We start from the raw sequence: 26,584 nt of genomic DNA, 5'->3' as shown, positions 1-26,584 counted from the left end.
GCAGCTGACTTTCTAAATAGGCAGCGGCGCTAGCCAGGAAGACCCATTCTAAACATGCACTACATTAGTTACATTAGTTGTATAATGCAACAATATTTCTAGGAGTAAGAAATTAATCCCATAGCTAAGTATACAGAAGACCACTTATTCATTTTTATAAAATGTTTGGTGAACATGAAGTTCAAATCCAAACCACATTAAAACAGCAGTCTGTTCTGGGCATTTGTCCCAGCTACAGCCAGCTGCAGCAGCTGTCAGACTGCCAACAGTGGGACTGGACAGTGCTATCCAGCTGTTGCTAAATGCCAGAGCCTCAATGCCGTACACTGTGCATGAGATCTTCAAACAAGAGATGAAGCAAAAATAAAATAAAAATATTTTTATGTCACAATCAATATCCAGAAATACTTTGTGGACACACTGCACAGCATGTACAGTAGGTGTTTTTATTAAACCATAATAAGGGACAGAGAGACTTGGCAGGTGGTATATGTAACTAGATAGAAATGTTCCCAAGTCACAAGCAAGAAAAACACAACTGATTTGTTGGGCAGTATGTATTCCTTTTTAGCTAGGTTGCAATGTCTGAGAGAGAGCAAGCAAATTTAATCTTAATGATAACAATAATGGTGTAGTTTTTTAGACTGAAAGCAGGATTTTTTTTTATAGTCCAGTGTTTCAGGAGGCATATTTCATGTCCCAAAAAAATCTATTTCCCAAAGGCTAAAAATGTTCACAGATTTGCTGCACATTTTTTAAGCCTTTGTTAGACAGACTGCAATTTCTGAGGGAGAAAGCAAGAACATTGCAACTGGAAATAAAAAAAAAATATTGCATTTTTTAATAGACCGACGATGGAAAAATTTCATAGGTTTGCACTACACATCTTCAACCTATATGCATAGGCTTCAATTTCAGAACGTTTAAGCATATTACATCTGAAAATAAAAAAAAATATGTCTTTATTCAAAGACTTATAAGGTTAACATTTTATACATTTTAGCATCACAGATATTAAGCCTGTAGGACAGGCTGCAATTTCTGAGCAATTTCTGAGCGACTGAGTGGGCATATTGCATCACAAAGTAAAAATAATGTCTTGATTCAGAGACTCAAAAGGAAACATTTTTACAGTTTAACACAACACTTTTTAAGATTTTTTTTAACAAGCCGCATGTTTTAAGGATTTAGCTCGCATATCGCATCTGGAATGTAAAAATGTGTCTATTTATTTCACATTTAATAGAAAAAAATTGCAATTGTTTGCACCACAAATTTCAAGCTTTTATTGGATAGAGTAGACCACAATTTCCGAGGCCAAGAGCAAGCACATTGCATGTAGAATTAGAAAATGAACATTTTTCAGAGACTAAAGATGTAAAAGGTCACAGATTTGCACCACAGATAAGCCAGTATGGACAGACTGCAATTTCTGTGTGTGCATATGATATCTGGAAATTAAAATATTAGTGCTTTTTGTGTTAAACTTAAATGAAAAAACATAACCCGATTTGCATCACACTTTTGAAGTCCTTATTGGATAGGTCATAAGTTCTGAGGGCAAGAGCAAATATATTGCATCTGAAAGAAAAAATGTAAGTCTTGTTTCATCTGGAACTAAAAAAAATACTCTGTTGTGTACAATTAAGGTGTCCGTTTAGTATATTTTGATATTTTGTATCTCTCGTGTTCTCTGCTGTTCTCGGAGATATTTGTTCTCCCCCATGTGGCAGCTTAATATATCATGTAGATCACTTCTCCCATTGAGAATAGATGTGATCTACAAACGCTCTGAGAATCCTGAACGGCTTCTGTTTCTGTAATCTCACGATAGCTCATGAGATTTCAGTATCAGAACCCCAAAGTTAAATACGAAGCATTCCACATACACTGCACATATTAATAAAATATTAAAGATATAATCTCCCTAACCAATAAAGAGACACCCCATAACTGTAAAACATTACAATGATTAATACATAAGCATAACACATGTGCACATTTATGTGAATGGTGTAATCTGAAATGATTGTACTTTATTTATCATGCAGACATGTACCATTCATATAAAAACAATAAATATATATATATTAAATAGTTCTAAATAATTTTAAAAAGCATAACAATAAAAATATTGTTAAATTATAAATTAAATTAAATATTAAATATTAAAAATTAAATATTAAATAAATTAAATAAATTAAATAAATTAAATAAATAAAAAATATAAATTAAAAATAAAAATACAGTCACTGCCCTATGCGAACTGCTGGGAGTGTCAGTGAAACGTTAATGACACTCCCAGATCAGTTCGCATATTGCAGTGCGATCTGCAAACTCGGACAGGAATCAGATCGCATGGTGTGAACACCCATGCGATCCGATTCTGCTGCGGACCAAAAAAAGGGTCCTGTGCGAGTTTGGGGCGGGTGCGATGCAAATTCAGCCATACTATTTAGGCCGGGTTCACACTGCTGCGGGGGGAGATCCGGATGTGATTCGCACCGCACTGCAGTGCAAATCACATCCGATCTCCGTAGCGATGCGAGTGCAGCCATACAGATAGTATGGCGGAATTCGCATCGCTCCCGCAGCAAACTCGCACGGGACCCTTTTTTTGGTCCGCAACAGAATCGAATCATATGGGGGTTCACACCATGCGATCCGATTCCTGTGCGAGTCTGCAGATCGCACTGCGATATGCGGACGGAACTGGGGGTGTCATTAACATATCATTGACACTCCCAGCCGTCCGCATAGGGCAGTGTGAACTGCCGGCGGGAGGTGTGTGATGCGGTAAAACGCCGCGGATTCGCGGCATTCCCGCATCGCTATAGTGTGAACCTGGCCTAAGGCTGAACTCGCATCGCACAGAGATCGGATGTGATTTGCACTACAGTGCGGTGTGAATCACATCCGGTTCTCGTAACCGCAGCAGTGTGAACCCAGCCTTAGGCCGGGTTCACACCGCTGCGATGCGGGAACGCCGCGAATCCGCGGCGTTTTCCCGCATCGCATTACTCCCACTGCCATATGCGAACGGCTGGGAGTGTCAATGATATGTTAATGACACCCCCAGTTCCATCCGCATATCGCAGTGCGATCTGCCGACTCGCACAGGAATCGGATCGCATGGTGTGAACCCCCATACGATCCGATTCTGTTGCGGACCAAAAAAAGGGTCCCGTGCGAGTTTGCTGCGGGAGCGATGCGAATTCCGCCATACTATCTGTATGGCTGCACTCGCATCGCTACGGAGATCGGATGTGATTTGCACTACAGTGCGGTGTGAATCACATCCGGTTCTCGTAACCGCAGCAGTGTGAACCCAGCCTTAGGCCGGGTTCACACCGCTGCGATGCGGGAACGCCGCGAATCCGCGGCGTTTTCCCGCATCGCATTACTCCCACTGCCCTATGCGAACGGCTGGGAGTGTCAATGATATGTTAATGACACCCCCAGTTCCATCCGCATATCGCAGTGCGATCTGCCGACTCGCACAGGAATCGGATCGCATGGTGTGAACCCCCATATGATTCGATTCTGTTGCGGACCAAAAAAAGGGTCCCGTGCGAGTTTGCTGCGGGAGCGATGCGAATTCCGCCATACTATCTGTATGGCTGCACTCGCATCGCTACGGAGATCGGATGTGATTTGCGGTGCGAATCGCATCCGGTTCTCCCCCCGCAGCAGTGTGAACCCAGCCTTATAAACAAATGTGAAGGACTCGGAGGATATATATATATATATATATATATATATATATATATATATATACACACATACAGATATATATATATATATATATATACACATACGGACACAACAGATATAAATATATACACACACAGATATAAAAAATTGTATAGATATATATATATATATATATATATATATATATATATGTGTGTGTGTAATTGGTAATTGTATAGTTAATGTAAATCTAACCTGCTCTTGATGGATGTTCCACTGCAGTAGAGAAATTTTTTACTTTCAGTATTGACCATGCAGGCAGATGGACGAAGGAAGAATCTATTCTCTCTCAGAGATCTCCTGATATCTCCACCTCTGGGCTGGAGAAGCCAGAAAGGAGAACTTGAAAGAGAATCACAGAGATAAAGTGGCATCTCTGTATACTAAACATGCCGTTTCTATTGCAGTCAATGCAGCCGTTCTGTGGACTGAGATGAGAAGAGAAAAATAGTTCTCCATCTTCTGATCTCAGTATATTAAACCTGCAATGCTCTGAGATGAGCAGAGATCATCCTGATCTCAGCTTATCTCAGTTTACTAAACGGACACCTAAAAACAGGCAAGCATTGAACAGAATTTCACAACACTTTTTAAGCCTTCACTAGAATAGGCAGCAATGTCTGAGGAGAGAGTAAGCAGATTGCATACACAAACATTAACAATGGCTTCTTTTTTCACAGGCTAAATAAAAAAAAAAGGGTGGGGTGACATCACTTACCAAATATGGTAATAGACCAACTATAGCCATGTCCATATTTGGTCAGTGTTGGCAACACATCCTGATAGCTCTGGAGAGCTTGCATTAGCAGCTGCAAATGTTTTTTTTTGACAGGCAACAATGTTGGGGGGGGGGGGGGGGGCTCGTGTAATTTTTTTATTGTATAGCTAAAGTGACATATAGAAAAAAAGGTAAATTAACTTTTATCTGCAAGCTACCTATAATTTTCAAATGCAATGTGGGTGCCCCAAAATACATCTCAGACCCTCATCCAATTTTTTGGAGAGGTCCCCAAAGTATTATTTACAAAATAAAGGAAGCTTGCATTGAAATTTGAATTTCTTTGAAGACTCTGGACAAAGACAGTTTTATGCAGTGCATTATGGGACTGTTGTGCTTTTTAAGGACAGTTTCCTGCACAGTATTTATTATAAGTAATTTATCACCATGATAACTTCTCGGTAGAATCAATAACCTTTCGATAATTGACAATTGAACAGAATGTCTGTGTTTCACACACCCAACCATTACTATACTGCAGGTAAGTAAGTGGTTAACAATGTGAAATAAATTAGACGTTTGTTTGTCAATAAAAGTGGCAACTATGCAAAAATAAATATATAAAGAAAAATTGAATTTAGAGAGAAAAATCGAAAAGGCGGTTATTGATTCGGGAAAATGATTATCAATAGTAGAATATTCAATATATCAATATTTGAGAAAACATACAAGATATAATCAACATGGCATATTTACCCATTCCAAATGGCTACTAGTCTGGATTGTTGGTTATCAGGATTTTTAAGATGGCTGCCTTGGCTTTCAACATGGATTCTCTTAAAGAGGAATTACTTTGTGTGACCTCCGAGTTCCAAGGAGCAGGGATCTTCATGAATATAAGAATATGTATTCATGCATGGTGCATGAGTGTCAGTCTGTCTGGGAGTGTGTGTATCTCCCAGTGTGTGTCCCTGAGCTTCCTCCAAGCTTCCCCTATGGTATCTTTCTTGTTGCTTAAATATCCTCCTAAACAAAAAGATCATAAAATTATACTAAGTTCTGTCAAAAGGTATGTGTCCCTTCCTCATTGGCAGGAAAAACGTAATAATTAACCTTTCCCAGGAGCCTAATGATTAAGGCAATGGCACCTTCAACCACTAGGTGTCTCACATGTGTTTGATGTTTATCTCTTTAAGTTAATATATTTTATTTTTATAATATGCATTCATTTTTTATATATGTTCTAACGAATATATCTGTAGTGTTCATTGATGTTAGTAACCGACATAATAGAAAATATGCTTTACATAATTATTATATAAAATGGTTATATATATGTATATCAATGTATATCTATAAAAATGTAGTCCATTTAGAAAGCACACAGGTTATAGATATCAATTGATATCACATACAATTATTTATATGGATAACTGGATAATTCTGATATATCCATTTAATATTTGTTTATCGAAACATAGGTTATATTCTTATACCGTTATAATCACGATTATATGTTTTTCCTAATACTAATTTGTTGCTAAAACACTTCTACTTATAATCACACTTTCATATATATTTCCTTTATAACAAAGTTCTTTAGATCATTAGAAATTATAATATCTCTTTTGTGACCTACAAATATCACATATAATTTGAATGACTTATAATCATAATCATAGGTACTTTTAAAATATGTCTGACTTGCATATTACTTCGCATCTCTATAACACCATGCTTTGAGATGGACTTTGAGCTGGCCAATAAATATTTAGATAGCTTAGCTGTGTCCACAAGTCCCTAAAAATTCACACAATACGTTTTGTTGGACAAGGTTTCAGCTATTGAATTTTGTCTTCATGGTTGTATATTGTCCAAACAGTCTTTACTTGAGCACAATGTTTTTTTCTAGTTAAGGATTATTTCCATGTGATAAATACTTAGTCATTCCCTATGCAAGTTTGGTCTTCTCAATTTAACCAACAAAATAAGTACACATCTTATTGTTTGGTGAAAAAAGGTACCATTGTTCCAGTCTCTTGTTTCAATACAGGGTTTGTAACAGTCGGTTATAGATAGCTAATCCCCTGAACATTTAGAAAAACATGTGAGATCATGTATTTTGCTTTAAAGGTCTCCAAGAGGGTAACAGTTCAATAATATCAAAATTATAGTTTCTACTTTTTTTTAGGCCTGCTGAAATCTCTCATCTCTGCCAGTGAATATTAAATGTATTTATTCATAAATTCACAACAGGACGTTTGACTGACCTCCTGATGGATGTCCCTAAAGTTCTTATCTAGTCTAAACAGCTGAAGTACCACTGAACTTAGGTTTGGAGCAAATTCTCAACTCATCCTTAATTGTCATAATGATGTCATGATATATTTTCCGATGATAACAATAGGACTATTGGAAAACAATATAAAGCTACAAACCTTTATATTTGTGCTCCATTAGTTTGCCCATAGTCCCAAGCATTGTCTACTAATTAAATAAAAAACGGGCGTGGTTTGGAGCCGGACCGCAATGGACGCCTAATCCCGGAGCTCCGGCCTTCAGAGGAAAAACAAGCTGTTAAAACGAGCCATCCGCCCCCGCTGACATGGGGAAACATAAGGGAAACACATCCCCGTCCCGGTCCCGATCCCCGAGGGGACCCGACGCACAAGCGAACCGCAGCATTCCGGAACTGTTCCGGACGCAGCCACGCGAGGCCCCGGCTTCATCTCGGGCCTACTCCTCCTCAGCACGAGCCTCCAGCCACAGCCCCTCAGGGAGACACCAGGTAATCTCCCCCACACCAAACGAGGCCCCTGATCAGCCCCTGAACATGAGGGACCTAAGGTCAGTGGCAGAGGACATAAAAGCCTCCTTAGCATCAGCCATCACGGACCTCAGAAGAGACATCCAGTCCATGGCTGCACGCATGGATGACATGGAGGAAACAACAAGGAGGAATGAAAGTGCCATTCACCAGCTCCAAGCTTCCTCCCAAACGAGCAATACACAGATCAGAGACTTACACAGATACATGGAGGACCTGGACAATCGTGGTCGACGACACAATCTACGGGTAAGAGGCATGCCAGAAACGATCGACAACACCCAAATTGCCCAGGCCACTATAGCTGTGTTCAATGATCTTTTAGGCAGACCCCCCGAATCCCCTATTGAATTTGAACGTCTCCACAGGGCTCTCAGACCCAGGGGAAGAGACACGGACCCTCCCAGAGATGTAGTGTGCTGCCTAGTCAATTTTAAGCTGAAAGAGGAAATCTTGCGTAGGTCCCGGGATCGTCGCAACCTATTATACCAAGGCACTGATATAAAAATCTTTCAGGACTTATCGCCCGTCACTCTTCAAAACAGAAGGGACCTACGCTCCCTCCTTGACCTACTACGTACAAACGGGATCCAATACCGCTGGAGGTTCCCCTTCTGCCTCTCGGCCTCGGCGCAAGGACGCACAGCCAACCTGAGGGTACCAGAGGATCTCACTGCATTCTGCGAGACATTGCACATACCCCTCATCGAACTACCTGACTGGTACAGACCCCTCCGATCTCCTCCTCTCAGGAGGTCAGCCTCAACAGATGCCATACCAGTCCGAGACGAGTTTCACATCCGCAGACGCAGATCCAACTCGCCCAGAACCAACACATCCGCGGGACACAGGAATACTGCAAATAGCCCCACAGCATCCCCTGCGCACAGAAGACCCCGCCACGGAGGATCAGAGTAGAATTTGATCTGCTACTCTCGCTACTCTCTCTTATCTTACCCAGGACCCTCCAATTTCACATTTTGCGAATAGCCCACCAGTTACCGTATATACTCGAGTATAGGCCGACCCGAATATAAGCCGAGGCCCCCAATTTACCCCAAAAAAACTGGAAAACTTATTGACTCGTGTATAAGCCGAGGGTGAGACATGGCTGTCCATCCCTGTGTGTCCGTCCATCCCTGTGTGTGTGTCCGTCCATCCATCCCTGTGTGTGTGTCCATCCATCCATCCATCCATCCATCCCTGTGTGTGTGTCCGTCCATCCATCCCTGTGTGTGTATCCATCCATCCATCCATCCCTGTGTGTGTGTGTGTGTGTGTGTGTGTGTATTCATCCATCCATCCATCCCTGTGTGTGTGTGTGTGTGTGTGTGTGTGTATCCATCCATCCATCCATCCATCCCTGTGTGTGTGTGTGTGTGTGTATCCATCCATCCATCCATCCATCCCTGTGTGTGTGTGTGTGTGTGTGTGTGTGTGTGTGTGTGTGTGTGTGTGTGTGTGTCCGTGCAGCCTTGTGTGTGTGTCCAGCCTACCTGTGTCCCAAGCCTCCGTCCCGAGCCGCCGTCGTCCCGAGCCTCCTCCGTCCCGTGCCTCCTCCGTCCCGTGTCGTGCCGATGGATCGCCGCTCCAGGATCGCCGCTCTTCTCGGCGGCCATTCTACAATTCAAAAGCCGCGCCTCCGCCTCCGCCTGTGATAGGCGGAACACTCAATTTCCCAGCAGCCTGTGTTCCGCCTATCACGGACATCCTCTCATACTCGTCCGTAGTATGAGAATGAACGGATGTCCGTGATAGGCGGAACACTGACTGCTGGGAAATTCAGTGTTCCGCCTATCACAGGCGGAGGCGGAGAAGGAGGCGCGGCTTTTGAATTTTAATGTCCGCCGTCTGTCTGCTCGATACGCTGATCGAGCAGTCAGACAGCGGTGACTCGAGTATAAGCCGAGGGGGCACTTTCAGCCTCAAAAAAGAGGCTGAAAATCTCGGCTTATACTCGAGTATATACGGTAACTCATTTCCCAGAAACATCTCCATGAGGCTACCTACAAGCAAATATCGGCATTTTGCCAGGACATGACTCCTGTCCTAAGTGACCAGTCCAATGTTGCCCCAGTGCGCTGTACTCGAAGACTACTTTACACGCCAACCATCTGACCTGCTCACTTCCAAGTGTTAATCCTCTCCTCTCATCAACATACAGCATCCACCCGAGGCAAAGACACCCGCTAAGATACCTAAGCACTCACCAGGGAAGTGACGAATGACAATCTCTACATGACAATTTTCTTATCACTGAGATGAACTTCGTCACGCTGGCATTAGCGGGTCCACCATGAGGTAATCATTCTCTAAGAACTCTGTTTGATCCCATAAACCATCTGGTATCATTCCACAGGTGTCTACCATAAAATTGGTCATGAGCATTGGACACTGAGAGATCGCTGCCTCTTTCTGGGGAGGTGACTTCACACGAATTACAATACTATTCGGCTTCAATTCCCCCCTTACGCTATGCTTTCACAAGCAACTCCCCCCTACTGAAAAGGTATCCCTGGAAACACCTTTTGACCCCCAACCCCTTCTTAAATTGAAGCAAGCAGCTAACAATACATGGTGTAGCCGGGACAAGTATATTGCTGACTTGGTTACTCCATGACGTTACCCTGCCCCCTTGGTAGCTTCTTCTGTGTGAGGTCGCCCCCCCCAATAAACACAAAGGCCCTTAATGGGATCAACGACGGCCGGTGGCTGAGACAAATTCTCAAGCCATGCCAGGAATCCTAAGAGGTAGTGTTATCACACTGTTTATGGTTATCCAGTTATGTTAGTGATTAACACATTTCAACACGTTAGCGTATAAGACCAACGTTTGCTTAGTTAATATTATCTAATTGTTGTAATTGTTTGACGATTTCCTGATTTGTCTTTAGAAACTTCGCAGAAAAACATAGGTGGGTCTCTGACGTGTGCGGCTGACCTCTACACCCTGCCTACCATTAGCTTTATACCTTCCCGATTTTCCAGCAAGCATGTAGCCAGGTGAGCCAACACGGGATATGCTCATAACCGTCTCTTGGATACACATCCCTAATCATTGGAGACTCGGCCTAACACGTTAGGGATGCCATTTTGCCAAGTTTGGATACTACATTCTGGTAGAAGTTTTGGTTGCTAAGGGCCTACACGAAGTAACGTAGGTACCCTCATGGAAAAGGTACTCCTGTTCCTATGATGGAACTTACCCAAGTTATCCCTCCATGTCAGACGCTCACTCTCACAATTTGGAGGATGTCCCCCTCGGATACTTCCTAGCGCCCAGTTGAACACATGCTATTCTATGTTGTATTAATTCCTACCACCCTGCCACCAAACTCCCCATTGTCAAACTATAGCTCGCACACACAGTCTCACATCCTAAGGGCTCACACACCTAACACATACCTCTGAAGGCCAGAGGACTTCACTTTCCCATCCGTTCATTGCACACCGGCGCCTTCTGCTTCTCCACACAACGGGAACCCAAGCTTCCCGTTGACCCCTACCGGATCAAGTGAAATCTCATAAGGAGGGTCCAGACACCCTTCCTTATTTCCGGATAACTTCCTTCCCCCACTCTCGACAGTACCCTTCCCCCCCCCTCCCCCCCTTTTTTTTTTTTTTCTTTCTTCTCCTCCCTCCCATCTACCCCCTCCCTGCCCCCCCACAGATCCCCTTCCCAACCTCTCGCTTGTCTCCTCGGTCTCTGCCACCCTAATAACCAGTCCACAGTCTAGCCCTTTGGGCTATCCATATTCCCACAACCCATCCACAACCACAGTTAAGTGAAAGAGTAGACGGCTACCTCAGCTCCCCCCGCCTTCGCAAAGCTTTATTTCTTTCACGACATGGCTCATACAAGGCATATCTCTAGACGCACCACACTGAAAGTTTCATCCCTGAATGCAAAAGGGCTCAACATCCCAGAGAAACGTAGCCAGGTTCTCTCTCTGATGCAAAAACTAAAAGCCAACATAATCTTCCTACAGGAAACACATTTCCGTACGGACAAGATCCCCAAGCTCACAAACCATATGTTTCCAACTTCATACCATTCCACCAACTCGCAAGCAAAAACAAAAGGAGTCTCAATTTTGATCTCCAAAAATCTGAACTGGGAACATATTGACTCGCTAATAGACAAGGAAGGCAGATATTTATTTTTAAAAGGCAAGATCCTAGGCCGCCCTGTAACCCTGGCCAACATCTACAGCCCCAACTCTGCCCAGACAAGCTTCTTTGGACAGATTTCCCAACCACTGATAGGCTTCGCATCTGGTATGACCATACTTGGAAGGGACTTTAATGTCGCTTTTTGCCCTCTCATAGACACCTCCTCAGGGACTACTTCGCTGCCCTACAAAAACCTAAGCCGTATCAAAAGGCGACTTCAAGACCTACTCATACATGACACATGGCACACTCTACATCCCAACGAAAAGGACTATACTTTCTTCTCAGCCCCTCATAACAAATACTCCAGAATTGACTATCTCTTCCTCTCTCAAACAGACTTACCTTTCCTATCCCATGCATCTATTGAACCAATGTTGCTTTCTGACCATCACCCAATCACTATGACATTGACCTTTCCAGACCAGAACACCTTCACAAAGATCTGGCGCTTAGACTCCGCCCTTCTGACCTCAGAAGCGGATATCGAGGACATTAGGAAAACCATACACGACTTTTTCCTAGACAATGCTAATGGAGAAACCGCTCCGCTAACACAATGGGAGGCTCACAAATGCACTCTGAGAGGCAAATTTATAGCTTTAAAAACCTCAAGGAAAAAAGCCCATCAAGCCAAGATCGCAGACTTGATCCAGAAAATTAAAACCCTAGAACTGGCGCATAAACAAACCCACGCCCAACAGACATACCAGGACCTTATTCAAGCCAGAGAACTCCTGCGGGAGGAGCTATCCCACAAAACAAAACGTAAGTTTGTATTACAACATAAATTATTCTATGAATTTGGAAACAAAAGCGGTAAATACCTAGCTAAAGCCATACAAGCCAGCAAAACTCAGACCAATATTCATACGATCAACGACCCCCAAGGTAGACCCAGAGTCACAACACCAGAAATAGCTTCCCAATTTGAGACATATTATTCCAATCTTTATAATCTTCAGCAGTCGGAGGTCGACAATACAGATCACACACGACACTCCCTTATCGAAAACTTTTTAAAAGAGCATTGTCCGAAACCTATAGATGAGGAAGATGCACGCCAACTAGAAAACCCCATTTCGGAAGACGAACTAAAAACGGCCATTCACCAGCTGAAAACAGGGAAAAGTCCTGGCCCAGACGGGTTCACAGCCGCCTACTTTAAAACCTTCACAACGGTACTAACTGATCCTTTCCTCAAGGCCTTTAACTCTCTCGCTTCCTCCACTCTCCCTTTCCACAGACTTCTCGAGGCTTACATTACTGTCATTCCAAAAGAAGGTAAAGACGCAACACTAGTGACTAATTATAGGCCAATTTCTCTACTAAACGTAGACCTAAAAATTTATGCTAAAATCCTTTCCAACCGCTTGCTTCCCCTCCTACCATCCCTTATAGGCAAAGACCAAGTAGGTTTCATCCCGGGGCGAGAAGCACGGGACAATACTATAAAAGCCATTAATTTACATCACTGGATGACCACCAACAAGCACAAAGGGTTCTTCCTGTCATTGGACGTGGAGAAGGCGTTCGACAGACTGGCCTGGGACTACATGGGAGCAGTTTTGAAACGTATAGGTATCCAAGACCGAATGTTTAACTCAATAATGTCCCTATATACAACACCATCGGCTAGGGTCCGGGTTAATGGCCATCTGTCGGACGCCTTCTCCATAACCAATGGGACTAGACAGGGATGCCCACTCTCCCCTATCCTTTTTGTGCTAACCCTGGAACCACTCTTGAACTGCCTCAGAAACAATGAGAATGTCAAGGGAATACCCATAGCAAAGCACACTTATAAGCTCACAGCGTTTGCTGATGACATTTTACTCTCCCTTAGCGAGCCCCATATCTCAATCCCAAACTTACTAAAAGATTTTAAACTCTTCCAGCATCTTTCGAACTTCAAAATCAACCTTTCCAAATCCCACGCCCTTAATGTGACCATTCCACAGGAGTTGGTCACGCAATGCGAAACTAACTTCCCCTTCCAATGGCGACATGATGCGATCAAATATCTAGGAATCTACCTTACAACAAACCTTTCAGATCTCTTCGCCAAAAACTACCTACCCATTCTCAAGACTATAGCTGAGGATCTCAAACGATGGAACAAACCACAATTCTCTTGGTTTGGTCGTGCAGCTATCCTGAAAATGAATATTCTTCCCCGTATCTTATATATCCTTCAAACTGTCCCCATAAAACTCCCCTCATCCTTCTTTCTATCGTTCAAAAGGCTTTCTACAAAATTTCTATGGAAACACAAACCTCCGAGAATCGCATATGACATCCTTACGTGGCCGAAACCAAAAGGGGGTATAGGACTCCCAGACCTCAAAAAATATTATTGGGCCTGCCATCTCGCTAGAATAGTTGACTGGACTCTTCACGAAAAGTAAAGATTGGGTCAGATTAGAGAACTCACTGTCCCCCTATCCACTACGATCAGCTCCTTGGCTGTCGCGCGAACACATCCCCCCCACACTAAAGAAACATCCTCTCATTGACCCAACGCTCTGCTCCTTTAAGGAAACTTGTAAAAACTTGCGCATCTCCTCTGCTCCAGGACCCTTAACTCCTATAAGACTTAACCCGGCCTTCCCTCCTGGTATGTCTGCACAGTTCTTATCACAGCACTGGCAACTTCCAGATGTACTTGCACACCAATTTTTCCAAAATGGTTCTCTCTTAGATCGCCTTGCGCTGGTACCCTCCCATACCGAAAATCCCCTCCCATTATGGACCTACTTTCAAATCCGCCACTTCCTACAAGGGATCAACCGCGACTCCTCCATCACACGACCATTAACCCCATTTTGATGCTCCCAATCCAGCCCCCAACAACATTTGATCTCCAAAATATACACCATGCTATTTGAAGATATCTCTCCTAAGGAAGGGAAAGTACCCAAGTCATGGGAGCGGGAAACACAAATAGACTTGACAGATGACCAATGGGAACGTATATTCACGATTGCTCACAAAGGATCCCTAAATGTCTCCATTCAGGAAAATAATTACAAAACGATCACACGTTGGTACAAAACCCCAACAATTCTAAACAAATACAACTCCTCCTACCCAAACAAATGTTGGAGGTGCAATGACAGTCCGGGCACGTTGCTACACATTATGTGGTCTTGCCCGGCAATCCAACCCTTCTGGTCCCAAGTACGGGAGCTCACAGAATCAATTTCTACATACACTTTAGACCACACCCCAGCACAATGTCTTTTCCATCACTCAGACATGTCAGCTCACCAGTATCGCAAGACCCTGATCCTACCTTTACTCAATGCTGCCAAATTATGTATCCCTAGACACTGGGGCTCGCCTCAAGTACCAACCATTTCAGAATGGTTTAAACAAGTTAACAGAATAGCTGACATGGAAGAACTTATTTTCATTGCCCGAGATTCCCCAGCCAAATTTTCTAAAACATGGGCCTGCTGGATGCACTTTAGAACAACTGATAGATATCGAACATTGATGATCTAACCCATACACACTTTCTATTCTAGTAAGATTAAGATCAACTGAGTACAATACCCTACACCCTCCCTCTCAGGGTGCGCTTGTTGGATGACTCCGGCCCCCCACCTCATCCCAAGGGATGAGTTTGGGAGCCCACATGTCAATGCTATCCCTCAAAGGTGGGACTTCCCTGTCGCCAGGTGTAAGACTTACCTAACCCCCACCACCATAGAGCCATGGAACACTTAAACCATCCACCATTTAGCAGAGACCGAGGAGACAACCACTGTCCCCTCATCCCCCTTTGACCCGCTCTATCTAGCCCCCTCTCCCACCCCCGAAACTTCCCCCTACTCTCCTCCCTGTCCCTACATTTCCCTGTCTCTCCTCACCATACCAAACCTAGTTTTGTTGCCGGCTGCAGCTCGGGTGCCCAAACTGGATCACCCAAGTGGCAAATGCACACTCTTACAGACCAAATCATCATGCAGACACCTGTACTGTTGTCCTATCTCTCAGATTCTCCCCTGAATAACTGAACAACAAGATAGATCAATGAGCTACGGTACCGAGTAGTACCTATTACAAGGTTGATTCGATTTCACGCATTTTACCACACCTGACATCTGCCCACCATCTGGATCCTATACTGTGTGCACATGAGAACCTAGGTATTGACTAGATGTCTAGCAGATACTGTATGTCTTATTTTTACTCCTTGGGTTTTCGTTATTCCCTCATAACAACCATTGTTTATTGTTCACTTGTTATTTGATATCAAAACGACTGCATGTTGATCCTGTAATCCTGCTATGTTGAACTTTTCTTCAATAAAATTTATTTTGAAAAAAAAAAAAAAACTTTTTTTTTTTTAAACACCAGTTCCTAGGTATGCAGCTAATGTGTTAATGTGCTAATGGTACTATGGGATGCAAAATTGATTGGCTACACTTTTATAGTGGTATTTTACAGTATTCACTATGGCAGTTGTGGTACAATCCATCAGTTTATGGTTGAGCAAGTGCTGTCTGAATATTTATTCATATTGTCTACTAATTACCTGTTGACCCTGCCAGCAAAATCAGTAGTCTCCCACTTCCTTCAGTAGAATGACAACACTGAACAAATGCTTTTAAAATCAGGGTAGTGTTGTTGCTTTTGTGTATGCTGCACCCACTTGGACAACAGCGGGTTATTATGACATTACATATTAGGGGGGTGATTACGAGTGTTGTCTCTTCTGATTCAGGGGTCTCTAGCTTGTCAATCACTGGTTGGCACTATCTAGTAGGGATGAGCTCAGTGTTTGACTCGAACGCATGTTCGACTCGAACATCGGCCATTCGTCTGTTTGGCAAATTCAGAACTTTGTGGACCGTTTGCACCAAATTCATGTGGTACGAATGGCCCACAATGCACTACGCCATCGCAGTGCTGGCTCATGATTGGCCAAGCATGCACTGTGACCCCACATGCTTGGCCAATCACAGAGTCGGCAGCGAGGAGAGCCATAATTGGCCACAGGCAGAATGCCTGTAGCCAATTATAGCTCAGGGGGTTTAGTACACGCCCCACACTATATAAGGCCGCCTGTGCGGCGGCCTTGTGTAGTGTGTTCCGGCGTGCAGGGAAAGAGCAACATAGGCAGGGATGGTGTTCTTTTCTCAGGCATCTGCAGGAGTGAAAGTGGGTGTTGTGTGCCTCCAGCACAGTATACACCTGCATCTACCCTTTTTTGCTGGTGTTCTCTAATAAAGGCATCTGCAGGAGTTAGTGGGTGTTGTGTGCCTCTAGCACAGTATACACCCGAAGATACCCTTTTATGCTGGTGTTCTTAAATACAGGCATCTGCAGGAGTTAGTGGGTGTTGTGTGCCTCCAGCACAGCACAGTATACACCTGTATCTACCCTTTATTTCTGGTGTTCTCTAATACAGGCATCTTCAGGAGTTAAAGTGGGTGTTGTGTGCCTCCAGCACAGTATACACCTGCATCTACCCTTTTTTGCTGGTGTTCTCTAATAAAGGCATCTGCAGGAGTTAGTGGGTGTTGTGTGCCTCTAGCACAGTATACACCCAAAGATACCCTTTTATGCTGGTGTTCTCAAATACAGGCATCTTCAGGAGTTAAAGTGGGTGTTGTGTGCCTCCAGCACAGTATACACCTGAAGATACCCCTTATTGCTGGTGTTGTCTGTTGTATATCTTACACATTAGCCTTTAAAATTAGCACTTTTGATTTTGAACGTTCGAGTCCCATAGACTTTAATAGGGTTCTAAAGTTCGTACAAATTTTTGGTCCGTTCGAAGGTTCTGTTGCAAACCGAACCGGGAGGTGTTTGGCTCATCCCTACTATCTAGCTTTGCCTGCTGTCTATGATTGACAGCACTTGGTTTGCACATAAGCTAGAGAAGGAATTTCATGGGAGTTTTCATCTGCAGACGCTTGCCTGTCACAGGAAAATTAAGTAAAAGTATTGCTGAAACCCTCCCACCATGACTTGCTTTCTCTTGGAGCTGGAATCAGTTTCAGTGAATCATTTGAAAGTTAAAAGGCAGTGGCAGCACAGCTAGCTACTTTTACTAAATGTTATGCTACAGTGGAAAACACCCTCTTGGAAATTATCTGCTTTGGTTGCTCCCCAAGGCTAGGTGGACATTGTAAAACCCAGTCATGCATCGTTCCATCATAGGATGGGGTATGACAAAATACTTGAGAGGTATTTTTCCCTGCATTTATCATTACTCTCCTTCCTTAAAAATCTCTTGTTTCCTCTGGGCCTCAATTTTCTGGGTGCTTTCAGCTGTTGGGTTGCTGCTGACACTTAATTTTATCATTTACTTACAGGAAGCAAAGTGACATCTTTTTCCACTCTGCAGCATAATTTCCAAACTCTGAAATCTTTACACACCTCCAAACCAAACTGTAAGAAACTTTTGAAAGAAAAAACTGGAGGTTATAAGGTCATCATAAAGGCCGTTACTGTAACTGCAGCTAATATGACCAAACCTACACAGTTAATAGAATGTCTATGGACTATCTCGGTACTTATTGACACAAATAAATCAACAAATGAATTAAAAGATAATTTTTAATAATACTCAAAAGAAGAATTATACATAAAATATACAAAAATAATTACAATCAAACAAAACATAAAAAAAATATCCACCACAACAATAACTGCCGGGTTTCCCCATGAGGTTTATGCTGAAGGGTGGTGTGGCAGTATTCCTCTACCGGATTCGCGGTCAAAAAACGCTTCTTCAGGAGGGAGATCTATTGAGTAGACAAATAAAGAGAGGGTAGAGTAGAGAAACAACAATATATATAACAAATGAACGGCATACCGTATATACTCGAGTATAGGCCGACCCGAGTATAAGCCGAGGCCCCCAATTTACCCCCAAAAAACTGGAAAACTTATTGACTCGTGTATAAGCCGAGGGTGAGACATGGCTGTCCATCCCTGTGTGTCCGTCCATCCCTGTGTGTGTGTCCGTCCATCCATCCCTGTGTGTGTGTGTCCATCCATCCATCCATCCCTGTGTGTGTATCCATCCATCCATCCATCCCTGTGTGTGTGTGTGTGTGTGTATCCATCCATCCATCCATCCATCCCTGTGTGTGTGTGTGTGTGTGTGTGTGTATCCATCCATCCATCCATCCATCCCTGTGTGTGTGTGTGTGTGTGTGTGTATCCATCCATCCATCCATCCCTGTGTGTGTGTGTGTGTGTGTGTGTGTGTGTGTGTGTGTGTGTGTGTCCGTGCAGCCTTGTGTGTGTGTCCAGCCTACCTGTGTCCCAAGCCTCCGTCCCGAGCCGCCGTCGTCCCGAGCCTCCTCCGTCCCGTGCCGTGCCTCCTCCGTCCCGTGCCTCCTCCGTTCCGTGCCGTGCCTCCTCCGTCCCGTGTCTCCTCCGTCCCGTGCCGTGCCGTGCCTCCTCCGTCCCGTGCCGATGGATCGCCGCTCTTCTCGGCGGCCATTCTACAATTCAAAATTCCGCCTCCGCCTGTGATAGGCGGAACACTCAATTTCCCAGCAGCCTGTGTTCCGCCTATCACAGACATCCTCTCATACTCGTCCGTAGTATGAGAATGAGCGGATGTCCGTGATAGGCGGAACACTGACTGCTGGGAAATTCAGTGTTCCGCCTATCACAGGCGGAGGCGGAGAAGGAGGCGCGGCTTTTGAAAATTAATGTCCGCCGTCTGTCTGCTCGATACGCTGATCGAGCAGTCAGACAGCGGCGACTCGAGTATAAGCCGAGGGGGCACTTTCAGCCTCAAAAAAGAGGCTGAAAATCTCGGCTTATACTCGAGTATATACGGTAATTAGAAATAGATCAAAATTAGGAAATCGGCTCACCAATACAACCAGTAGCGACAGGTCAACAGGCCCCACCAATTCCCCCAGCGGCGAATGCGGGGGAGTATATAGGACCGGCTCTGGTATCAAGAGATTAGAGAAAGAGAGAAAAATAAAAACTTTAGATTTAACTGCCGACAAAAGAAAAAACAGGAGGAAGATTGAAGACACCCTCAGGGAGACCTATTGTCTCTGAGATTGGTTCCTTAACCGATAACTGCAGTAAATTCGTGGACGCTTTTTTAATGCCCCAAGTACGAAATCTTCCTTCTTATATTAAGGACTCTGTGGATCTCTTACAACATATCGAGGGGATCCAGATCCCTCCGGACGCCCTGCTTGTGGCTATTGATATTGAGGCTTTGTACTCTACTATCCCCCACGAGCGGGCCGTCCTGATGGCTGGATCCTTTCTGTATGAGCAAGACACGGCGACCTGGCCCCTGAATGAATTTATTCTGGCACTCCTAAAATTAATTTTGACCAAAAACTATTTTACCTTTAATGACCAGCTTTTTTTACAAATCCAAGGAGTTGCCATGGGGACGTCCTGCGCCCCGCCTATGTAAATTTATACCTAGGAGGCTGGGAAAAATTTGTACATTCAAATGAAAGATACACAGAGTACTTGATGGAGATTCTTCTATGGTATCGCTACATAGATGACCTGTTCCTGGTTTGGACAGGGACCCAGGAGAGATTGTTTGAATTCGTCCATAAATTGGATGAAAATGAATTCAACCTAAGCTTTACTTTTAAGTTTGACAATGACCAGATCCCGTTTCTGGATCTGTCCATTGTCAAGCAACGAGATGGTACTCTTGGTACAGACCTCTACCGTAAACCAACTGCTGGTAATACCTTGCTATACGCTACCAGTGCGCATCCCCAGCCACTGGTACGCAGTATACCATTTGCGCAATACCTGCGGTTGTGCAGGAACTGCACACGTGATAGTGACTTCAAGACTCAGGCTGATGCTCTTCAGGAACGGCTTCTTTGCAGGGGATATTCCCCTACTATTCTTAAAAAGCGTTCAATTAGGCATTTGCACGTTCAAGGAGCTCTTTGCTCTATGATAGTTAATATACAATTTGTGTGATCACCTCTGTGGACATGTTGGTTACTAAGAACTTTCTACATGTATATTCAGACATTATACATTTTTAAATGCCTTTTCAAGCCTGCGATTCTGCTGACAGCCGCTAAAAATCTTTTCTTTTTCTTTTTTACCTATATGCAATTACCTACTCTGAGAAGTTACCATCTGTATTTTTAAGTGTTCTTGCAAGACCACTTACTGTTATCTCACATATATATATTTAGTGGGAATGCTTCAGCAGTCCCACTATTGTTATTAGTTTTTTTATTTATTAGTGGGAATACTTTAGAAGTCCCACTATTGTTATTCGTTTTAACAAGTTATTCATTCAACTTTTTTATACTATTTATACTTTTTAAAATATTAAGCTTTTTGACACTTTTTTTTTTTAACATTGAAGTCAATGAGAGCATGGTTCAAATCCTTAAAATCTTTTTCCGCTGCCAAAAGTTTCAGCTCCTTCATACTTTCACCTACAGATGGCAAACTTTAAAATGTTCACAAAATATTCAGCTATCTGGCTATATCTTTTCAGTTTGATATCTTTTACAGTTTTTGTGAAAAAGCTGTTTAAGTTTAGTGATCATTTCAGAAAATTTCATTAAATTTAGGGCTTTTGTTGTGTGTTTTGTTTCCATGGTTACCAAAGCTTCTTATACAAAGTGATGTGCAGTGGGGGAGAGCACAGACACACCATGTACTGACTTATAATAGAGGAATATGATGGGGCAATTTTGATGGGGCAGTTTTTATGCTATTCAGCATTCCCATGCATTTTCTACAGGAAATGCATTTTCTAGTTATTATTAAGTGGTCTTGCATAGCAAGACCACTTACTATTATCTCACATATATATATATTATTATTATTATTATAGCCATATTTACCACCCTAACTCCTCCCACAGCTTTTACACTACATAGACAGAAATATACCAAAACGTGTGGATTGTTCCCGATTGGTGTACTATTACTTTGTGGAACGTTTTGCCGAATGGTTCACGAAATATTGTTGTTTTTGGGGCGAAATTTGTCCCATAGGAATGAATGTCAAAATGTTAAAAACTAGAGTGGGAGGGGACAAAAGCTGACAACCCCATGATCAGCCAAAACATTAGGACCCCCCCATGATCAGCCAAAACATTATGACCCCCCATAATCAGCCAACACATTATGACCTCCCCATGATCAGCCAAAACATTATGACCCCCCATGATCAGCCAACACATTATGACCCCCCCATGATCAGCCAAAACATTATGACCACCCCATGATCAGCCAAAACATTATGACCCCCCATGATCAGCCAAAACATTATAACCACCCCATTATCAGGCAAATCATTATGACCCCCCCATGATCAGCCAAAACATTATGACTACCCCATTATCATCCAAAACATTATGACCCCCCCATGATCAGCCAAAACATTATGACCATCCCATGATCAGCCAAAACATTATGACCCCCCATGTTAAGCCAAAACATTATGACCACCCCATGATCAGCCAAAACATTATGACACCCATAATCAGCCAAAACAGTATGACCACCCCATGATCAACCAAAACATTATGACCACCCCATGATCAGCCAAAAGATTATGACCACCACATGATCATCCAAAACATTATGAGCACCCCACAATCAGCCAAAACATTATGACCACCCCATGATCAGCCTAAACATTATGATCACCCCATGATCAGCCAAAACATTATGGCCACCCCATGATCAGCCAAAACATTATGACCACCCTATGATCAGCCAAAACACTTTTCACAGCTATTAGAGCCACTCCAACCACACAACAGTCACTCAAGCCACTCCACCCAGTTACTCCGCCCACTCCAGTAGGTGGAGGCAAGAACACTTCACACAATTTCCCCAGAAATTGTAGCTTTTCTAGTTGTGAATGAGATTTACCCCGTTCACTACCAAATTATATTGTTAATTATATTGTTAATTCGTTTTTTTGTTTTGTTTTTCTGGCTTCCTAGCCTACAGGTGAGATGTGGGGTTTTATTGACCCCCATATCTCAGTGTAAAGAGGACCTGTCATGACATATTCCTATTTCAAGGGATGTTTACATTCCTTGTAATAGAAATAAAAGCATATATTTTTTTAGTGTCAAACTAAAACAATAAAAGTAAAATTAAAAAAAAAAAGGTGCCCCTCTCCCTGTGTGCTTGCAAAAGCGAACGCATACGTAAGTCCAGCCCACACAAACCACACATGTGAGGTATCACCACAAACGTTAGCGCAAGAGCCATAATTCTAGCACTAGAACTCCTCTGTAACGAAAGCGTCGTCTATGCGGATTTTTAAGTACGGAAGTTGGACGCCATTGCAAGAGCGTGCGCATGCATGACATGTCAGGTATCTATTTACTCAGCGTAACTTCATCTTTTGCATTATGCAAAAAAATTGGGCTAAATTTACTGCTTTTATTTTTATAAAGCATGAAACCGTTTTTAAAAAAAAACGCTGCGCAAATACCGTGCAAGATAAAAAGTTTGTATTCTCTAGAGTCTCTGCTAAAAAAACATATATGTGTGTATATATATATATATTGTTTGGGGGTTCTATGTAATTTTCTAGAAAAAAAAATTATGATTTTTACATTTAGGAGAGAAATGTCAGGATTGGCTTGGGTGGCAAGTGGTTATCTGTCAAACCAAGTACCCCCTCCCCCCTACACACACAAATAATAATTTTCCATTTCTCACCCATATGTTCAATTATAAATAAAGGAAAATGTTCTTATTGCTAATGTTGGATGGAGTGGAGAGGGATTAGAACCCCTGTGGGGTTTTTATTGATGTCTACGCCACTTTAGGGAGAGTCACTCCCTTTGTTTTTCATGTTTACCTTTTCCACCAAAAGTGAAAGAAAATTCCAGATTTTTGGTTGTCACCAGAACAGGATATAGAGGGTAAATCTTCCAATGGGGACACTAGTTCTGGTGACACCGGGGGATGATGTCACTTTGAGGGATTTCTCTCAGTTCTTTTTTGGCTATGGGAAAGGAAGTGAAGGGAAATCCCCCCGATGGGGACACAGATAGCAAAGAAAACCTGACAGAGGTTATAGCCCTCCCTTACTCTATTGTAAGTGAAAAAAATGTTTGTCTTTAGTTCTATTTCATCTGGTATCTGGAGGATGGTGGGGACTCAGTCTAAAAGAGGATGTAGCATATTACACATGGGGCTATAGGGGGAGGGGGTGTAGTGTCTGCAAACCCGAGCAACTGCCACTGCCAGAGGGGAGAGGGGCGAGCGCTCAGATAGTAATTTTGAGGGTAATTTTAGCCCTTTCACTGTTGGACTTTTTTTTCCATTTTTGCACATGTAATAAATGCTGATTTCTGCTCTCCCAGCTTTCCATAGTTGGTGAAATGATGAAGGCCCCAGTCATACCTCTGACATACACCTGGATGGCAAACACCCATTTCTAATTTTTATGCCCAACAAGCAGCCCATTGATTTCAGTGTGCTGCCCTATGCGCGACAAGCGTGGCAAAGTCATTTAGGTTGTGTTTTGGTTTGTTTTATATACGCGGATTTTGCCACATTTGTTGTCTTGGCATCTCACATTTTGGAGTGACATTTAAAATAAATGGCACCACAAGCGTGAGGCATATATTTTTGCATGTTCCAGGATTGCGTGGAAACGTGCATTTCTGTGCGCATTGCTGGAACGTGCAGATGTGAACAGAGACTAACTTATATGGTGGAAATTTGTCACAGCGTGTCGTGCCGTGTTTCGCCATATTTCCAATTTATCCCCTTTTGTTCCAATTTTTCCTTTTCCCCAAGTATGCGGCATGAGTGATTGTACATACAGAGTAGGAGATCTATGGACCGGGGAAGGATGTTCAGTAGATCAATAGACACATGACCTGGGCACTATGCTCGGGGGCAGGGTGCAGGGTGCAGGTGACAGCTGCAGGTTCCTTCTCCTAGCACCTCCCCCACAACACTACATCCAGGGTTGGCACTACTAATAGGTGAGGTAACCAACACCCCCAATCTCATCTCATTGATTGGACTCCAGTTGGCTGACATCTCACTCCAATTAGCTCTTGAAGATCTCATTAGTCTATGGGGTTCACATACTTTTTCCACTTGCACTGTGAATGTTTACATGGTGTGTTCAATCAAAACATGGTAACAATTAATTCTTTGTGTGTTATTAGTTTAACCACTTGCTTACTGGGCACTTAAACACCCTTCCTGCCCAGACCAATTTTCAGCTTTCGGTGCTCTCACATTTTGAATGACAATTACTCAGTCATGCAGCACTGTACCCAAATGAATTTTTTGTCCTTTTTTTCCCACAAATAGAGCTTTCTTTTGGTGGTATTTGATCACCTCTGGGGTTTTTATTTTTTGCGCTATAAATGAAAAAATACCGAAAATTTTGAAAAAAAAACGCATATTTCTTTGTTTCTGTGACAGAATTATGCAAATTATTAATTTTTCTTCATAAATTTTGGCCACAATTTATACTGCTACATATCTTTGGTAAAAATAACCCAAATTAGTGGATATTATTTGGTCTTTGTGAAAGTTAGAGAGTCTACATATCTTTGGTAAAAATAACCCAAATTAGTGGATATTATTTGGTCTTTGTGAAAGTTAGAGAGTCTACAAGCTGTGGTGCGAATCGCACAAAATTGATCACATCTGATGTACTGGTGGACTATCTCGCTTCTTGTGACCCGAACAAGTCAGGAAAGTACAAATACCCCCAAAATGACCCCTTTTTGGAAAGTAGACATTCCAAGGTATTTAGTAAGTATAGTGAGCATAGTGAGCATAGTGAGCTTTTTGATGTTGTTATTTTTTTCCCACAATTCTTTGCAAAATTAAGATTTTTCATTTTTTTTTTCTCCACAAAATTGTCATTGTAAGGCCGCGTACACACGGGCAGATTGTATGGCCTACTTAGTCCGTCATACAATCCGACGGACAGTCCATCATACTTTCGAATGAACGGACTTGACCACACACGGATAGCCAAACAGTCCGTTGAAAGCTTGCGCGATGACGTGTACAGCACGTACGACGGGACTAGAAATAGGAAGTCCAATACACAGCAATGCAACCTTCCGCCGTGTAAATCCTTTCTGAGCATGCGCCATTCTTAGTCCGTCAAACTAGCCTACTCACGAGCGGATTGTCCGCTGAAACCAAAGTATGACGGACAATATTACGGAAATTCCGAAATACTTAGTACGCCAGACTGCACGCTGAAAAAGTCCGCTGAAGCCCACACACGAGCGGACTGTCCGCCGAAATGTGTTTCGGCGGACTAAGTAGGCCATACAATCCGCCCGTGTGTACGCGGCTTAATAGGTTATTTCTCTCACATGGCATGTGTATACCACAAATGAAACCCCCTAAACAATTCTGCTACTCCTCCTGAGTATTACAATACCACATGTGTGGGACTTTTTCACAGCCTGGCCACATAGAGAGGCCCAACATGCAGGTAGCGCCATCATGTGTTCTAGGAACATAAATTACACATCTAACTTGTTGACTATTTATTACACTTTTGAAGCACCAGGACAATGACACGTGACACTGATGACAGATGGCACTGATACGTGGCAATGATGACACTTATACGTGGCACTGATGTCACACATGGCACTGATGACAGATGGCACTAATATGTGGCACTGATGACAGATGGCACTAATATGTGGCACTGATGACACGTGGCACTTATACGTGGCACTGATGACACGTGGCACTGATGACACGTGGCACTGATGACACGTGGCACTAATGCGTGGCACTGAAGACACGTGGCACTAATACGTGGCACTGATGACAGATGGCACTAATACGTGGCACTAATACGTGCCACCGATGACAGATGGCACTAATACATGGCACCGATGACACGAGACACTGATGACAGATGGCACTAATAAGTGGCATTGATGACACGTGACACTGACAACATATGGCACGTGACACTGACAGGTGGCACTGATGACAAATGGCACTGATACGTGGCACTGATGACAGATGGCACTAATACGTGGCACTGATGACAGATGGCACTATGTGGCACTGATGACATGTGGCACTGATGACAGATGCCACTTATACGTGGCACTGATGACAGATGGCACTGGGGACAAA

The sequence above is a fragment of the Lithobates pipiens genome, unplaced genomic scaffold (genome assembly GCF_037356315.1).
Source record: "Lithobates pipiens isolate NorthernLeopardFrog02 unplaced genomic scaffold, aLitPip1_a1.2 Scaffold_22, whole genome shotgun sequence".
NCBI classification, from domain to species: domain Eukaryota; kingdom Metazoa; phylum Chordata; class Amphibia; order Anura; family Ranidae; genus Lithobates; species Lithobates pipiens.
Note: the sequence above shows the minus strand (reverse complement) of the source record.